The following is an 18,340-nucleotide window of genomic DNA, read 5'->3' on the forward strand; positions in this document are numbered from 1 at the left end:
TAGATTGAGGCTCTAGAAAAGAATCTAGAAAAGAGTTGTTTCTAGAGAGAGGATCTAGAAAACAATGTTTTTTCGATTGCAGCTCTAGAAAATCATCTAGAAAAGATTTGTTTCTAAAAAAAAGACGTAGAAAAGTTTCTAGAAAATCATTTTCTAGAATGAGGCACTCGAAAAGAATCTACAAAAACTTTGTTTCTAGAGAGATGATCGATAAAAGAATCGAGAATAGTAACTTTTCTAGATTGAGGCTCTAGAAAATAATCTAGAAAATAGTTGTTTCTAGAGAGAGGATCCAGGAAAGAATGATTTTTAGATTGCACCTCTAGAAAGTCATCTAGAAAAGATTTCTTTCTAGAAAGAAGACGTAGAAAAGTTTCTAGAAAATCATTTTCTAGAACGTGGCACTAGAAAAGAATTTACAAACACTTTGATTCAAGAGAGATCCATAAAAAATGTAGAAAAGTATGTTTTCTAGATTGAGGCTCTAGAAAAGAATCTAGGAAAGAGTTGTGTCTAGAGATAGGATCTAGAAAAGAATGTTTTTTCGATTGCAGCTCTAGAAAATCATCTAGAAAAGATTTGTTTCTTGAAAGAAGACGTAGAAAAGTTTCTAGAAAATCATTTTCTAGAATGAGGCACTCGAAAAGAATCTACAAAAACTTTGTTTCTAGAGAGATGATCCAGAAAAGAATCGAGAATAGTAACTTTTCTAGATTGAGGCTCTAGAAAATAATCTAGAAAATAGTTGTTTCTATAGAGAGGATCCAGGAAAGAATGATTTTTAGATTGCAGGTCTAGAAAATCAACTGGAAGAGATTTTTTTCTAGAGAGAATACCTAGAAAATTATCTAGAAAATCATTTTCTAGAATGAGGCACTCGAGAAGAATCTACAAAAAATTTGTTTCTAGAGAGATGATCCAGAAAAGAATCGAGAATAGTAACTTTTGTAGATTGACGCTCTAGAAAATTATCTAGAAAATAGTTGTTTCTAGAGAGAGGATGCAGAAAAGAATGATTTAAGATTTCAGCTCGAGAGAATCATCTAGAAAAGATTTGTTTCTAGAAAGAAGAAATAGAAAATCATCTAGAAAATCATTTTCTATAAGGTGGCACTAGAAAAGAATTTACAAAAACTTTGTTTCTAACGAGATCCACAAAAAATCTAGAAAAGTATGTTTTCTAGATTGAGGCTCTAGAAAGTAATCTAGAAAAGAGTAGTTTCTAGAGAGAGGATCCAGAAAAGAATGATTTTTAGATTGCAGCTCTAGAAAATCAACTGGAAAAGATTTGTTTCTAGAGATAAGACCAAGCAAAGTATCTAGAAAATCATGTTTTAGAAGGTGACACTAGAAAAGAATGTACAAAAATTTGTTTATACAGAGATGATCCATAAAAGAATCTAGAAAAGTAAGTTTTCTAGATTGAGGCTCTTGAAAAGGATCTAGAAAAGAGTTGTTTCTAGAGAGAGGATCTAGAAAAGAATCTAGAAAAGAGTGGTTTCTAGAGAGAGGATCTAGAAAAGAATGTGTTTTCGATTGCAGCTCTAGAAAATCATGTAGAAAAGTTTTCTTTCTAGAAAGAAGACGTAGAAAAGTTTCTAGAAAATCATTTTACAGAAGGTGGCACTAGAAAAGAATTTACAAAAACTTTGATTCTAGAGAGATCCATGAAAAATCTAGAAAAGTATGTTTTCTCGATTGAGGCTCTAGAAAAGAATCTAGAGAAGAGCTGTTCCTAGAGAGAAGAACCAGAAAAGAATCTTGAAAATTGTTTTCTTGAATGGGTTCTAGTAAAGAATCTGGAGAAGAGCTGTTTCTAGAGAGATGATGAAGAAAAGGATCTAGAAAAATGTTATCGAGAATGGGGCTCTAGGAAAGAATCTCCAAATCGTAGTTTCAAAAGAGATGACGCATAAAAGAATCTAGAAAAGTACGTGTTCTAGATTGAGTTTCTAAAAATCATCTAAAAAAGCCGTGTTTCTAGAGAGATGATCCATAAAAGAATCTAGAAAAGTACAATTTCTACACTGAGGCTATAGAAAAGAATCTAGAAAAGAGTTGTTTCTTGAGAGAGGATCGAGAAAGGAATGTTATTTCGATTGTAGCTCTAGAAAATCATCTAGAAAAGATTTGTTTCTAGAAAGAAGACGTAGAAAAGTTTCTAGAAAATCATTTTCTAGAATGAGGCACTCGAAAAAAATCTACAAAAACTTTGTTTCTAGAGAGATGATCCCTAAAAGAATCGAGAATAGTAACTTTTCTAGATTGAGGCTCTAGAAAATAATCTAGAAAATAGTTGTTTCTAGAGAGAGGATCCAGGAAAAAATGATTTTTAGATTGCAGCTCTAGAAAATCAACAGGAAGAGATTTGTTTCTAGAGAGAAGACCAAGAAAAGTATCTAGAAAATCATGTTTTAGAAGGTGACGCTAGAAAAGAATGTACAAAAATTTGTTTATAGAGAGATAATGCATAAAAAATCTAGAAAAGTAAGTTTTCTAGATTGAGGCTCTAGAAAAGAATCTAGAAAAGAGTTGTTTCTAGAGAGAGGATCCAGAAAAGAATGTTTTTTCGATTGTAGCTCTAGGAAATCATCTAGAAAAGTGTTGTTTCTAGAAAGAAGACGTAGAAAAGTTTGTAGAAAATCATTTTCTAGAATGAGGCACTCGAAAAGAATCTACAAAAACTTTGTTTCTAGAGAGATGATCCATAAAAGAATCGAGAATAGTAACTTTTTTGGATTGAGGCTCTAGAAAATAATCTAGAAAATAGTTGTTTCTAGAGAGAGGATCCAGAAAAGAATGATTTTTAGATTGCAGCTCTAGAAAATCAACTGGAAAAGATTTGTTTCTAGAGAGAAGACCTAGAAAAGTATCTACAAAATCATGGTTTAGAAGGTGACACTAGAACAGAAGGTACAAAAATTTGTTTATAGAGAGATGATCCATAAAAGAATCTAGAAAAGTAAGTTTCCTAGATTGAGGCTCTAGAAAAGAATCTAGAAAAGAGTTGTTTCTAGAGAGAGGATCTAGAAAAGAATGTATTTTTTCGATTGCAGCTCTAGAAAATCATCTAGAAAAGACTTGTTTCTAGAAAGAAGACGTAGAAAAGTTTCTAGAAAATCATTTTCTAGAAGGTGGCACTAGAAAAGAATTTACAAAAACCTTGATTCTAGAGAGATCCATAAAAAATCTAGAAAAGTATGTTTTCTAGATTGAGGCTCTAGAAAAGAATCTAGAGAAGAGCTGTTCCTAGAGAGAAGAAACAGAAAAGAATCTTGAAAAATGTTTTCTTGAATGGGTTCTAGTAAAGAATCTGGAGAAGAGCTGTTTCTAGAGAGATGATGAAGAAAAGGATCTAGAAAAATGTTATCGAAAATGGGGCTCTAGGAAAGAATCTCCAAATCGTAGTTTCAAAAGAGATGATGCATAAAAGAATCTAGAAAAGTACGTGTTCTAGATTGAGTTTCTAAAAAATCATCTAGAAAACCCGTGTTTCTAGAGAGATGATCCATAAAAGAATCTAGAAAAGTACAATTTCTAGACTGAGGCTCTAGAAAAGTATCTAGAAAAGAGTTGTTTCTAGAGAGAGGATCTGGAAAGGAATGTTATTTCGATTGCAGCTCTAGAAAATCATCTAGAAAAGATTTGTTTCTGTAAAGAAGACGTAGAAAAGTTTCTAGAAAATCATTTTCTAGAATGAAGCACTCGAAAAGAATCTACAAAAACTTTGTTTCTAGAGAGATGATCCATAAAAGAATCGAGAATAGAACTTTTCTAGATTGAGGCTCTAGAAAATAATCTAGAAAATAGTTGTTTCTAGAGAGAGGATCCAGAAAAGAATGATTTTTAGATTGCAGCTCTAGAAAATCAACTGGAAAAGATTTGTTTCTAGAGAGAAGACCAAGAAAAGTATCTAGAAAATCATGATTTAGAAGGTGACGCTAAAAAAGAATGTACAAAAATTTGTTTATAGAGAGGTGATGCATAAAAAATCTAGAAAAGTAAGTTTTCTAGATTGAGGCTCCAGAAGGAATCTAGAAAAGAGTTGTTTCTAGAGATAGGATCCAGAAAAGAATGATTTTTAGATTGCAGCTCTAGAAAATCAACTGGAAAAGATTTGTTTCTAGAGAGAAGACCTAGAAAAGCATCTACAAAATCATGGTTTAGAAGGTGACACTAGAACAGAAGGTACAAAAATTTGTTTATAGAGAGATGATCCATAAAAGAATCTAGAAAAGTAAGTTTTCTAGATTGAGGCTCTAGAAAAGAATCTGGGAAAGAGTTGTGTCTAGAGATAGGATCTAGGAAAGAATGTTTTTTGAATTGCAGCTCTAGAAAATCATCTAGAAAAGATTTGTTTCTAGAAAGAAGACGTAGAAAAATTTCTAGAAAATCATTTTCTAGAAGGTGGCACTCGAAAAGAATTTACAAAAACTTTCTTTCTAGCGAGATCCCTAAAAAATGTAGAAAAGTATGTTTTCTAGATTGAGGCTCTAGAAAAGAATCTAGGAAAGAGTTGTGTCTAGAGATAGGATCTAGGAAAGAATGTTTTTTCGATTGCAGCTCTAGAAAATGATCTAGAAAAGTGTTGTTTCTAAGAAGAAGACATAGAAAAGTTTCTAGAAAATCATTTTCTAGAATGAGGCACTCGAAAAGAATCTACAAAAACTTTGTTTCTAGAGAGATGATCCATAAAAGAATCGAGAATAGTAACTTTTCTAGATTGAGGCTCTAGAAAACAATCTAGAAAATAGTTGTTTCTAGAGAGAGGATCCAGGAAAGAAGGATTTTTAGATTGCAGCTCTATAAAATCAACTGGAAAAGATTTGTTTCTAGAGAGAAGACCTAGAAAATTATCTAGAAAATCATTTTCTAGAATGAGGCACTCGAGAAGAATCTACAAAAACTTTGTTTCTAGAGAGATGATCCAGAAAAGAATCGAGAATAGTAACTTTTCTAGATTGAGGCTCTAGAAAATTATCTAGAAAATAGTTGTTTCAAGAGAGAGGATGCAGAAAAGAATGATTTTTAGATTTCAGCTCGAGAGAATCATCTAGAAAAGATTTGTTTCTAGAAAGAAGAAATAGAAAATCATCTAGAAAATCATTTTCTAGAAGGTGGCACTACAAAAGAATTTCCAAAAACTTTGATTCTAGAGAGATCCATAAAAAAATGTAGAAAAGTATGTTTTCTAGATTGAGGCTCTAGAAAAGAATCTAGAAAAGAGTTGTTTCTAGAGAGAGGATCCAGGAAGAATGATTTTTAGATTGCAGCTCTAGAAAATCATCTAGAAAAGATTTGTTTCTAGAGAGAAGACCTAGAAAAGTATCTAGAAAATCATGTTTTAGAAGGTGACACTAGAACAGAAGGTACAAAAATTTGTTTATAGAGACATGATCCATAAAAGAATCAAGAAAAGTAAGTTTTCTAGATTGAGGCTCTAGAAAAGTATCTAGAAAAGAGTTGTTTCTAGAGAGAGGATCTAGAAAAGAATGTTTTTTCGATTGCAGCTCTAGAAAATCATCTAGAAAAGAGTTGTTTCTAGAAAGAAGACGTAGAAAAGTTTCTACAAATTCATTTTCTAGAATGAGGCACTCGAAAATAATCTACAAAAACTTTGTTTCTACAGAGATGATCCATAAAAGAATCGAGAATAGTAACTTTTCTAGATTGAGGCTCTAGAAAAGAATCTAGAAAAGAGTTGTTTCTAGAGAGAGGATCCAGGAAGAATGATTTTTAGATTGCAGCTCTAGAAAATCAACTGGAAAACATTTGTTTCTAGAGAGAAGACCTAGAAAAGTATCTAGAAAATCATGTTTTAGAAGGTGACTCTAGAAAAGAATGTACAAAAATTTGCTTATAAAGAGATGATCCATAAAAAATCTAGAAAAGTATGTGTTCTAGATTGAGGCTCTAGAAAAGAATCTAGAAAAGAGTTGTTTCTAGAGATAGGATCTAGAAAAGAATGTTTTTTCGTTTGCAGCTCTAGAAAGTAATCAAGAAAAGATTTCTTTCTTGAAAGAAGACGTAGAAAATTTTCTAGAAAATCATTTTCTAGAAGGTGGCACTAGAAAAGAATTTCTAAAAACGTTGATTCTCGAGAGATCCATAAAAAATCTAGAAAAGTATGTTTTCTAGATTGAGGCTCTATAAAAGAATCTAGAAAAGAGTTGTTTCTAGAAAGAGCATCTAGAAAAGAATGTTTTTTCGATTGCAGCTCTAGAAAGTCATCTAGAAAAGATTTCTTTCTAGAAATAAGACGTAGAAAAGTTTCTAGAAAATCATTTTCTAGAAGGTGGCACTAGAAAAGAATTTACAAAAACTTTGATTGTAGAGAGATCCATAAAAAATCTAGAAAAGTATGTTTTCTAGATTGAGGCTCTAGAAAAGAATCTAGAAAAGAGTTGTTTCTAGAGAGAGGATCTAGAAAACAATGTTTTTTCGATTGCAGCTCTAGAAAATCATCTAGAAAAGATTTGTTTCTAAAAAAAAGACGTAGAAAAGTTTCTAGAAAATCATTTTCTAGAATGAGGCACTCGAAAAGAATCTACAAAAACTTTGTTTCTAGAGAGATGATCGATAAAAGAATCGAGAATAGTAACTTTTCTAGATTGAGGCTCTAGAAAATAATCTAGAAAATAGTTGTTTCTAGAGAGAGGATCCAGGAAAGAATGATTTTTAGATTGCACCTCTAGAAAGTCATCTAGAAAAGATTTCTTTCTAGAAAGAAGACGTAGAAAAGTTTCTAGAAAATCATTTTCTAGAACGTGGCACTAGAAAAGAATTTACAAACACTTTGATTCTAGAGAGATCCATAAAAAATGTAGAAAAGTATGTTTTCTAGATTGAGGCTCTAGAAAAGAATCTAGAAAAGAGTTGTTACTAGAGATAGGATCTAGAAAAGAATGTTTTTTCGATTGCAGCTCTAGAAAATCATCTAGAAAAGATTTGTTTCTTGAAAGAAGACGTAGAAAAGTTTCTAGAAAATCATTTTCTAGAATGAGGCACTCGAAAAGAATCTACAAAAACTTTGTTTCTAGAGAGATGATCCAGAAAAGAATCGAGAATAGTAACTTTTTTAGATTGAGGCTCTAGAAAATAATCTAGAAAATAGTTGTTTCTAGAGAGAGGATCCAGGAAAGAATGATTTTTAGATTGCAGCTCTAGAAAGTCATCTAGAAAAGATTTCTTTCTAGAAAGAAGACGTAGAAAAGTTTCTAGAAAATCATTTTCTAGAACGTGGCACTAGAAAAGAATTTACAAACACTTTGATTCTAGAGAGATCCATAAAAAATGTAGAAAAGTATGTTTTCTAGATTGAGGCTCTAGAAAAGAATCTAGGAAAGAGTTGTGTCTAGAGATAGGATCTAGAAAAGAATGTTTTTTCGATTGCAGCTCTAGAAAATCATCTAGAAAAGATTTGTTTCTTGAAAGAAGACGTAAAAAAGTTTCTAGAAAATCATTTTCTAGAATGAGGAACTCGAAAAGAATCTACAAAAACTTTGTTTCTAGAGAGATGATCCAGAAAAGAATCGAGAATAGTAACTTTTCTAGATTGAGGCTCTAGAAAATAATCTAGAAAATAGTTGTTTCTAGAGAGAGGATCCAGGAAAGAATGATTTTTAGATTGCAGGTCTAGAAAATCAACTGGAAGAGATTTTTTTCTAGAGAGAAGACCTAGAAAATTATCTAGAAAATCATTTTCTAGAATGAGGCACTCGAGAAGAATCTACAAAAAATTTGTTTCTAGAGAGATGATCCAGAAAAGAATCGAGAATAGTAACTTTTGTAGATTGACGCTCTAGAAAATTATCTAGAAAATAGTTGTTTCTAGAGAGAGGATGCAGAAAAGAATGATTTAAGATTTCAGCTCGAGAGAATCATCTAGAAAAGATTTGTTTCTAGAAAGAAGAAATAGAAAATCATCTAGAAAATCATTTTCTATAAGGTGGCACTAGAAAAGAATTTACAAAAACTTTGTTTCTAACGAGATCCACAAAAAATCTAGAAAAGTATGTTTTCTAGATTGAGGCTCTAGAAAAGAATCTAGAAAAGAGTTGTTTCTAGAGAGAGGATCTAGAAAAGAAAGCTTTTTAGATATCATGCCCAGAAAATCATCTAGCAAAGATTTGTTTCCCGAAAGACCTAGAAAATTATCTAGAAAATCATTTTCTGGAAGGTGGCACTAGAAAAGAATTTACAGAAACTTTGTTTCTAGTGAGATCCATTAAAAAATCTAGAAAAGTAAGTTTTCTAGATGGAGGCTCTAGAAAAGTATTTAGAAAAGAGTTGTTTCTAGAGAGAGGATGCAGAAAAGAATGATTTTTAGATTGCAGCTCTAGAAAATCAACTGGAAAAGATTTGTTTCTAGAGAGAAGACCTAGAAAAGTATCTAGAAAATCATGTTTTAGAAGGTGACTCTAGAAAAGAATGTACAAAAATTTGTTTATAAAGAGATGATCCATAAAAGAATCTAGAAAAGTAAGTTTTCTAGATTGAGGCTCTAGAAAAGAATCTAGAAAAGAGTTGTTTCTAGAGAGAGGATGCAGAAAAGAATGATTTTTAGATTGCAGCTCTAGAAAATCAACTGGAAAAGATTTGTTTCTAGAGAGAAGACCTAGAAAAGTATCTAGAAAATCATGTTTTAGAAGGTGACAGTAGAAAAGAATGTACAAAAATTTGTTTATAGAGAGATGATCCATAAAAGAATCTAGAAAAGTAAGTTTTCTAGATTGAGGCTCCAGAAGGAATCTAGAAAAGAGGTGTTCCTTGAGAGAGGATCCAGAAAAGAATCTTAAAAAATGTTTTCTTAAATGGGTTCTAAAAAGAATCTGGAGAAGAGTTGTTTCTAGAGAGGTGATGAAGAAAAAGATCCAGAAAAAATGTTATCGTGAATCGGGATCTAGGAAAGAATCTCCAAATTGTTGATTCAAAAGAGATGATGCATAAAAGAATCTAGAAAAGTACGTGTTCTAGATTGATTTTCTAGAAAATCATCTAGAAAAGCCGTGTTTCTAGAGAGATGATCCATAAAAGAATCTAGAAAAGTACAACTTCTAGACTGAGGCTCTAGAAAAGAATCTAGAAAAGAGTTGTTTCTAGAGAGAGGATCTAGAAAAGAATGTTTTTTCAATTGCAGCTCTAGGAAATCATCTAGAAAAGTGTTTCTAGAAAGAAGACGTAGAAAATTTTCTAGAAAATCATTTTCTAGAATGAGGCACTCGAAAAGAATCTACAAAAACTTTGTTTCTAGAGAGATGATCCATAAAAGAATCGAGAATAGTAACTTTTCTAGATTGAGGCTCTAGAAAATAATCTAGAAAATAGTTGTTTCTAGAGAGAGGATCCAGAAAAGAATGATTTTTAGATTGCAGCTCTAGAAAATCAACTGGAAAAGATTTGTTTCTAGAGAGAAGACCAAGAAAAGTATCTAGAAAATCATGTTTTAGAAGGTGACGCTAGAAAAGAATGTACAAAAATTTGTTTATAGAGAGATAATGCATAAAAAATCTAGAAAAGTAAGTTTTCTAGATTGAGGCTCTAGAAAAGAATCTAGAAAAGAGTTGTTTCTAGAGAGAGGATCCAGAAAAGAATGTTTTTTCGATTGTAGCTCTAGGAAATCATCTAGAAAAGTGTTGTTTCTAGAAAGAAGACGTAGAAAAGTTTGTAGAAAATCATTTTCTAGAATGAGGCACTCGAAAAGAATCTACAAAAACTTTGTTTCTAGAGAGATGATCCATAAAAGAATCGAGAATAGTAACTTTTTTGGATTGAGGCTCTAGAAAATAATCTAGAAAATAGTTGTTTCTAGAGAGAGGATCCAGAAAAGAATGATTTTTAGATTGCAGCTCTAGAAAATCAACTGGAAAAGATTTGTTTCTAGAGAGAAGACCTAGAAAAGTATCTACAAAATCATGGTTTAGAAGGTGACACTAGAACAGAAGGTACAAAAATTTGTTTATAGAGAGATGATCCATAAAAGAATCTAGAAAAGTAAGTTTCCTAGATTGAGGCTCTAGAAAAGAATCTAGAAAAGAGTTGTTTCTAGAGAGAGGATCTAGAAAAGAATGTATTTTTTCGATTGCAGCTCTAGAAAATCATCTAGAAAAGACTTGTTTCTAGAAAGAAGACGTAGAAAAGTTTCTAGAAAATCATTTTCTAGAAGGTGGCACTAGAAAAGAATTTACAAAAACCTTGATTCTAGAGAGATCCATAAAAAATCTAGAAAAGTATGTTTTCTAGATTGAGGCTCTAGAAAAGAATCTAGAGAAGAGCTGTTCCTAGAGAGAAGAAACAGAAAAGAATCTTGAAAAATGTTTTCTTGAATGGGTTCTAGTAAAGAATCTGGAGAAGAGCTGTTTCTAGAGAGATGATGAAGAAAAGGATCTAGAAAAATGTTATCGAAAATGGGGCTCTAGGAAAGAATCTCCAAATCGTAGTTTCAAAAGAGATGATGCATAAAAGAATCTAGAAAAGTACGTGTTCTAGATTGAGTTTCTAAAAAATCATCTAGAAAACCCGTGTTTCTAGAGAGATGATCCATAAAAGAATCTAGAAAAGTACAATTTCTAGACTGAGGCTCTAGAAAAGTATCTAGAAAAGAGTTGTTTCTAGAGAGAGGATCTGGAAAGGAATGTTATTTCGATTGCAGCTCTAGAAAATCATCTAGAAAAGATTTGTTTCTGTAAAGAAGACGTAGAAAAGTTTCTAGAAAATCATTTTCTAGAATGAAGCACTCGAAAAGAATCTACAAAAACTTTGTTTCTAGAGAGATGATCCATAAAAGAATCGAGAATAGAACTTTTCTAGATTGAGGCTCTAGAAAATAATCTAGAAAATAGTTGTTTCTAGAGAGAGGATCCAGAAAAGAATGATTTTTAGATTGCAGCTCTAGAAAATCAACTGGAAAAGATTTGTTTCTAGAGAGAAGACCAAGAAAAGTATCTAGAAAATCATGATTTAGAAGGTGACGCTAAAAAAGAATGTACAAAAATTTGTTTATAGAGAGGTGATGCATAAAAAATCTAGAAAAGTAAGTTTTCTAGATTGAGGCTCCAGAAGGAATCTAGAAAAGAGTTGTTTCTAGAGATAGGATCCAGAAAAGAATGATTTTTAGATTGCAGCTCTAGAAAATCAACTGGAAAAGATTTGTTTCTAGAGAGAAGACCTAGAAAAGCATCTACAAAATCATGGTTTAGAAGGTGACACTAGAACAGAAGGTACAAAAATTTGTTTATAGAGAGATGATCCATAAAAGAATCTAGAAAAGTAAGTTTTCTAGATTGAGGCTCTAGAAAAGAATCTGGGAAAGAGTTGTGTCTAGAGATAGGATCTAGGAAAGAATGTTTTTTGAATTGCAGCTCTAGAAAATCATCTAGAAAAGATTTGTTTCTAGAAAGAAGACGTAGAAAAATTTCTAGAAAATCATTTTCTAGAAGGTGGCACTCGAAAAGAATTTACAAAAACTTTCTTTCTAGCGAGATCCCTAAAAAATGTAGAAAAGTATGTTTTCTAGATTGAGGCTCTAGAAAAGAATCTAGGAAAGAGTTGTGTCTAGAGATAGGATCTAGGAAAGAATGTTTTTTCGATTGCAGCTCTAGAAAATGATCTAGAAAAGTGTTGTTTCTAAGAAGAAGACATAGAAAAGTTTCTAGAAAATCATTTTCTAGAATGAGGCACTCGAAAAGAATCTACAAAAACTTTGTTTCTAGAGAGATGATCCATAAAAGAATCGAGAATAGTAACTTTTCTAGATTGAGGCTCTAGAAAACAATCTAGAAAATAGTTGTTTCTAGAGAGAGGATCCAGGAAAGAAGGATTTTTAGATTGCAGCTCTATAAAATCAACTGGAAAAGATTTGTTTCTAGAGAGAAGACCTAGAAAATTATCTAGAAAATCATTTTCTAGAATGAGGCACTCGAGAAGAATCTACAAAAACTTTGTTTCTAGAGAGATGATCCAGAAAAGAATCGAGAATAGTAACTTTTCTAGATTGAGGCTCTAGAAAATTATCTAGAAAATAGTTGTTTCAAGAGAGAGGATGCAGAAAAGAATGATTTTTAGATTTCAGCTCGAGAGAATCATCTAGAAAAGATTTGTTTCTAGAAAGAAGAAATAGAAAATCATCTAGAAAATCATTTTCTAGAAGGTGGCACTACAAAAGAATTTCCAAAAACTTTGATTCTAGAGAGATCCATAAAAAAATGTAGAAAAGTATGTTTTCTAGATTGAGGCTCTAGAAAAGAATCTAGAAAAGAGTTGTTTCTAGAGAGAGGATCCAGGAAGAATGATTTTTAGATTGCAGCTCTAGAAAATCATCTAGAAAAGATTTGTTTCTAGAGAGAAGACCTAGAAAAGTATCTAGAAAATCATGTTTTAGAAGGTGACACTAGAACAGAAGGTACAAAAATTTGTTTATAGAGACATGATCCATAAAAGAATCAAGAAAAGTAAGTTTTCTAGATTGAGGCTCTAGAAAAGTATCTAGAAAAGAGTTGTTTCTAGAGAGAGGATCTAGAAAAGAATGTTTTTTCGATTGCAGCTCTAGAAAATCATCTAGAAAAGAGTTGTTTCTAGAAAGAAGACGTAGAAAAGTTTCTACAAATTCATTTTCTAGAATGAGGCACTCGAAAATAATCTACAAAAACTTTGTTTCTACAGAGATGATCCATAAAAGAATCGAGAATAGTAACTTTTCTAGATTGAGGCTCTAGAAAAGAATCTAGAAAAGAGTTGTTTCTAGAGAGAGGATCCAGGAAGAATGATTTTTAGATTGCAGCTCTAGAAAATCAACTGGAAAACATTTGTTTCTAGAGAGAAGACCTAGAAAAGTATCTAGAAAATCATGTTTTAGAAGGTGACTCTAGAAAAGAATGTACAAAAATTTGCTTATAAAGAGATGATCCATAAAAAATCTAGAAAAGTATGTGTTCTAGATTGAGGCTCTAGAAAAGAATCTAGAAAAGAGTTGTTTCTAGAGATAGGATCTAGAAAAGAATGTTTTTTCGTTTGCAGCTCTAGAAAGTAATCAAGAAAAGATTTCTTTCTTGAAAGAAGACGTAGAAAATTTTCTAGAAAATCATTTTCTAGAAGGTGGCACTAGAAAAGAATTTCTAAAAACGTTGATTCTCGAGAGATCCATAAAAAATCTAGAAAAGTATGTTTTCTAGATTGAGGCTCTATAAAAGAATCTAGAAAAGAGTTGTTTCTAGAAAGAGCATCTAGAAAAGAATGTTTTTTCGATTGCAGCTCTAGAAAGTCATCTAGAAAAGATTTCTTTCTAGAAATAAGACGTAGAAAAGTTTCTAGAAAATCATTTTCTAGAAGGTGGCACTAGAAAAGAATTTACAAAAACTTTGATTGTAGAGAGATCCATAAAAAATCTAGAAAAGTATGTTTTCTAGATTGAGGCTCTAGAAAAGAATCTAGAAAAGAGTTGTTTCTAGAGAGAGGATCTAGAAAACAATGTTTTTTCGATTGCAGCTCTAGAAAATCATCTAGAAAAGATTTGTTTCTAAAAAAAAGACGTAGAAAAGTTTCTAGAAAATCATTTTCTAGAATGAGGCACTCGAAAAGAATCTACAAAAACTTTGTTTCTAGAGAGATGATCGATAAAAGAATCGAGAATAGTAACTTTTCTAGATTGAGGCTCTAGAAAATAATCTAGAAAATAGTTGTTTCTAGAGAGAGGATCCAGGAAAGAATGATTTTTAGATTGCACCTCTAGAAAGTCATCTAGAAAAGATTTCTTTCTAGAAAGAAGACGTAGAAAAGTTTCTAGAAAATCATTTTCTAGAACGTGGCACTAGAAAAGAATTTACAAACACTTTGATTCTAGAGAGATCCATAAAAAATGTAGAAAAGTATGTTTTCTAGATTGAGGCTCTAGAAAAGAATCTAGAAAAGAGTTGTTACTAGAGATAGGATCTAGAAAAGAATGTTTTTTCGATTGCAGCTCTAGAAAATCATCTAGAAAAGATTTGTTTCTTGAAAGAAGACGTAGAAAAGTTTCTAGAAAATCATTTTCTAGAATGAGGCACTCGAAAAGAATCTACAAAAACTTTGTTTCTAGAGAGATGATCCAGAAAAGAATCGAGAATAGTAACTTTTTTAGATTGAGGCTCTAGAAAATAATCTAGAAAATAGTTGTTTCTAGAGAGAGGATCCAGGAAAGAATGATTTTTAGATTGCAGCTCTAGAAAGTCATCTAGAAAAGATTTCTTTCTAGAAAGAAGACGTAGAAAAGTTTCTAGAAAATCATTTTCTAGAACGTGGCACTAGAAAAGAATTTACAAACACTTTGATTCTAGAGAGATCCATAAAAAATGTAGAAAAGTATGTTTTCTAGATTGAGGCTCTAGAAAAGAATCTAGGAAAGAGTTGTGTCTAGAGATAGGATCTAGAAAAGAATGTTTTTTCGATTGCAGCTCTAGAAAATCATCTAGAAAAGATTTGTTTCTTGAAAGAAGACGTAAAAAAGTTTCTAGAAAATCATTTTCTAGAATGAGGAACTCGAAAAGAATCTACAAAAACTTTGTTTCTAGAGAGATGATCCAGAAAAGAATCGAGAATAGTAACTTTTCTAGATTGAGGCTCTAGAAAATAATCTAGAAAATAGTTGTTTCTAGAGAGAGGATCCAGGAAAGAATGATTTTTAGATTGCAGGTCTAGAAAATCAACTGGAAGAGATTTTTTTCTAGAGAGAAGACCTAGAAAATTATCTAGAAAATCATTTTCTAGAATGAGGCACTCGAGAAGAATCTACAAAAAATTTGTTTCTAGAGAGATGATCCAGAAAAGAATCGAGAATAGTAACTTTTGTAGATTGACGCTCTAGAAAATTATCTAGAAAATAGTTGTTTCTAGAGAGAGGATGCAGAAAAGAATGATTTAAGATTTCAGCTCGAGAGAATCATCTAGAAAAGATTTGTTTCTAGAAAGAAGAAATAGAAAATCATCTAGAAAATCATTTTCTATAAGGTGGCACTAGAAAAGAATTTACAAAAACTTTGTTTCTAACGAGATCCACAAAAAATCTAGAAAAGTATGTTTTCTAGATTGAGGCTCTAGAAAAGAATCTAGAAAAGAGTTGTTTCTAGAGAGAGGATCTAGAAAAGAAAGCTTTTTAGATATCATGCCCAGAAAATCATCTAGCAAAGATTTGTTTCCCGAAAGACCTAGAAAATTATCTAGAAAATCATTTTCTGGAAGGTGGCACTAGAAAAGAATTTACAGAAACTTTGTTTCTAGTGAGATCCATTAAAAAATCTAGAAAAGTAAGTTTTCTAGATGGAGGCTCTAGAAAAGTATTTAGAAAAGAGTTGTTTCTAGAGAGAGGATGCAGAAAAGAATGATTTTTAGATTGCAGCTCTAGAAAATCAACTGGAAAAGATTTGTTTCTAGAGAGAAGACCTAGAAAAGTATCTAGAAAATCATGTTTTAGAAGGTGACTCTAGAAAAGAATGTACAAAAATTTGTTTATAAAGAGATGATCCATAAAAGAATCTAGAAAAGTAAGTTTTCTAGATTGAGGCTCTAGAAAAGAATCTAGAAAAGAGTTGTTTCTAGAGAGAGGATGCAGAAAAGAATGATTTTTAGATTGCAGCTCTAGAAAATCAACTGGAAAAGATTTGTTTCTAGAGAGAAGACCTAGAAAAGTATCTAGAAAATCATGTTTTAGAAGGTGACAGTAGAAAAGAATGTACAAAAATTTGTTTATAGAGAGATGATCCATAAAAGAATCTAGAAAAGTAAGTTTTCTAGATTGAGGCTCCAGAAGGAATCTAGAAAAGAGGTGTTCCTTGAGAGAGGATCCAGAAAAGAATCTTAAAAAATGTTTTCTTAAATGGGTTCTAAAAAGAATCTGGAGAAGAGTTGTTTCTAGAGAGGTGATGAAGAAAAAGATCCAGAAAAAATGTTATCGTGAATCGGGATCTAGGAAAGAATCTCCAAATTGTTGATTCAAAAGAGATGATGCATAAAAGAATCTAGAAAAGTACGTGTTCTAGATTGATTTTCTAGAAAATCATCTAGAAAAGCCGTGTTTCTAGAGAGATGATCCATAAAAGAATCTAGAAAAGTACAACTTCTAGACTGAGGCTCTAGAAAAGAATCTAGAAAAGAGTTGTTTCTAGAGAGAGGATCTAGAAAAGAATGTTTTTTCAATTGCAGCTCTAGGAAATCATCTAGAAAAGTGTTTCTAGAAAGAAGACGTAGAAAATTTTCTAGAAAATCATTTTCTAGAATGAGGCACTCGAAAAGAATCTACAAAAACTTTGTTTCTAGAGAGATGATCCATAAAAGAATCGAGAATAGTAACTTTTCTAGATTGAGGCTCTAGAAAATAATCTAGAAAATAGTTGTTTCTAGAGAGAGGATCCAGAAAAGAATGATTTTTAGATTGCAGCTCTAGAAAATCAACTGGAAAAGATTTGTTTCTAGAGAGAAGACCAAGAAAAGTATCTAGAAAATCATGTTTTAGAAGGTGACGCTAGAAAAGAATGTACAAAAATTTGTTTATAGAGAGATAATGCATAAAAAATCTAGAAAAGTAAGTTTTCTAGATTGAGGCTCTAGAAAAGAATCTAGAAAAGAGTTGTTTCTAGAGAGAGGATCCAGAAAAGAATGTTTTTTCGATTGTAGCTCTAGGAAATCATCTAGAAAAGTGTTGTTTCTAGAAAGAAGACGTAGAAAAGTTTGTAGAAAATCATTTTCTAGAATGAGGCACTCGAAAAGAATCTACAAAAACTTTGTTTCTAGAGAGATGATCCATAAAAGAATCGAGAATAGTAACTTTTTTGGATTGAGGCTCTAGAAAATAATCTAGAAAATAGTTGTTTCTAGAGAGAGGATCCAGAAAAGAATGATTTTTAGATTGCAGCTCTAGAAAATCAACTGGAAAAGATTTGTTTCTAGAGAGAAGACCTAGAAAAGTATCTACAAAATCATGGTTTAGAAGGTGACACTAGAACAGAAGGTACAAAAATTTGTTTATAGAGAGATGATCCATAAAAGAATCTAGAAAAGTAAGTTTCCTAGATTGAGGCTCTAGAAAAGAATCTAGAAAAGAGTTGTTTCTAGAGAGAGGATCTAGAAAAGAATGTATTTTTTCGATTGCAGCTCTAGAAAATCATCTAGAAAAGACTTGTTTCTAGAAAGAAGACGTAGAAAAGTTTCTAGAAAATCATTTTCTAGAAGGTGGCACTAGAAAAGAATTTACAAAAACCTTGATTCTAGAGAGATCCATAAAAAATCTAGAAAAGTATGTTTTCTAGATTGAGGCTCTAGAAAAGAATCTAGAGAAGAGCTGTTCCTAGAGAGAAGAAACAGAAAAGAATCTTGAAAAATGTTTTCTTGAATGGGTTCTAGTAAAGAATCTGGAGAAGAGCTGTTTCTAGAGAGATGATGAAGAAAAGGATCTAGAAAAATGTTATCGAAAATGGGGCTCTAGGAAAGAATCTCCAAATCGTAGTTTCAAAAGAGATGATGCATAAAAGAATCTAGAAAAGTACGTGTTCTAGATTGAGTTTCTAAAAAATCATCTAGAAAACCCGTGTTTCTAGAGAGATGATCCATAAAAGAATCTAGAAAAGTACAATTTCTAGACTGAGGCTCTAGAAAAGTATCTAGAAAAGAGTTGTTTCTAGAGAGAGGATCTGGAAAGGAATGTTATTTCGATTGCAGCTCTAGAAAATCATCTAGAAAAGATTTGTTTCTGTAAAGAAGACGTAGAAAAGTTTCTAGAAAATCATTTTCTAGAATGAAGCACTCGAAAAGAATCTACAAAAACTTTGTTTCTAGAGAGATGATCCATAAAAGAATCGAGAATAGAACTTTTCTAGATTGAGGCTCTAGAAAATAATCTAGAAAATAGTTGTTTCTAGAGAGAGGATCCAGAAAAGAATGATTTTTAGATTGCAGCTCTAGAAAATCAACTGGAAAAGATTTGTTTCTAGAGAGAAGACCAAGAAAAGTATCTAGAAAATCATGATTTAGAAGGTGACGCTAAAAAAGAATGTACAAAAATTTGTTTATAGAGAGGTGATGCATAAAAAATCTAGAAAAGTAAGTTTTCTAGATTGAGGCTCCAGAAGGAATCTAGAAAAGAGTTGTTTCTAGAGATAGGATCCAGAAAAGAATGATTTTTAGATTGCAGCTCTAGAAAATCAACTGGAAAAGATTTGTTTCTAGAGAGAAGACCTAGAAAAGCATCTACAAAATCATGGTTTAGAAGGTGACACTAGAACAGAAGGTACAAAAATTTGTTTATAGAGAGATGATCCATAAAAGAATCTAGAAAAGTAAGTTTTCTAGATTGAGGCTCTAGAAAAGAATCTGGGAA

The sequence above is a fragment of the Sminthopsis crassicaudata genome, chromosome X, assembly GCF_048593235.1.
Source record: "Sminthopsis crassicaudata isolate SCR6 chromosome X, ASM4859323v1, whole genome shotgun sequence".
NCBI classification, from domain to species: domain Eukaryota; kingdom Metazoa; phylum Chordata; class Mammalia; order Dasyuromorphia; family Dasyuridae; genus Sminthopsis; species Sminthopsis crassicaudata.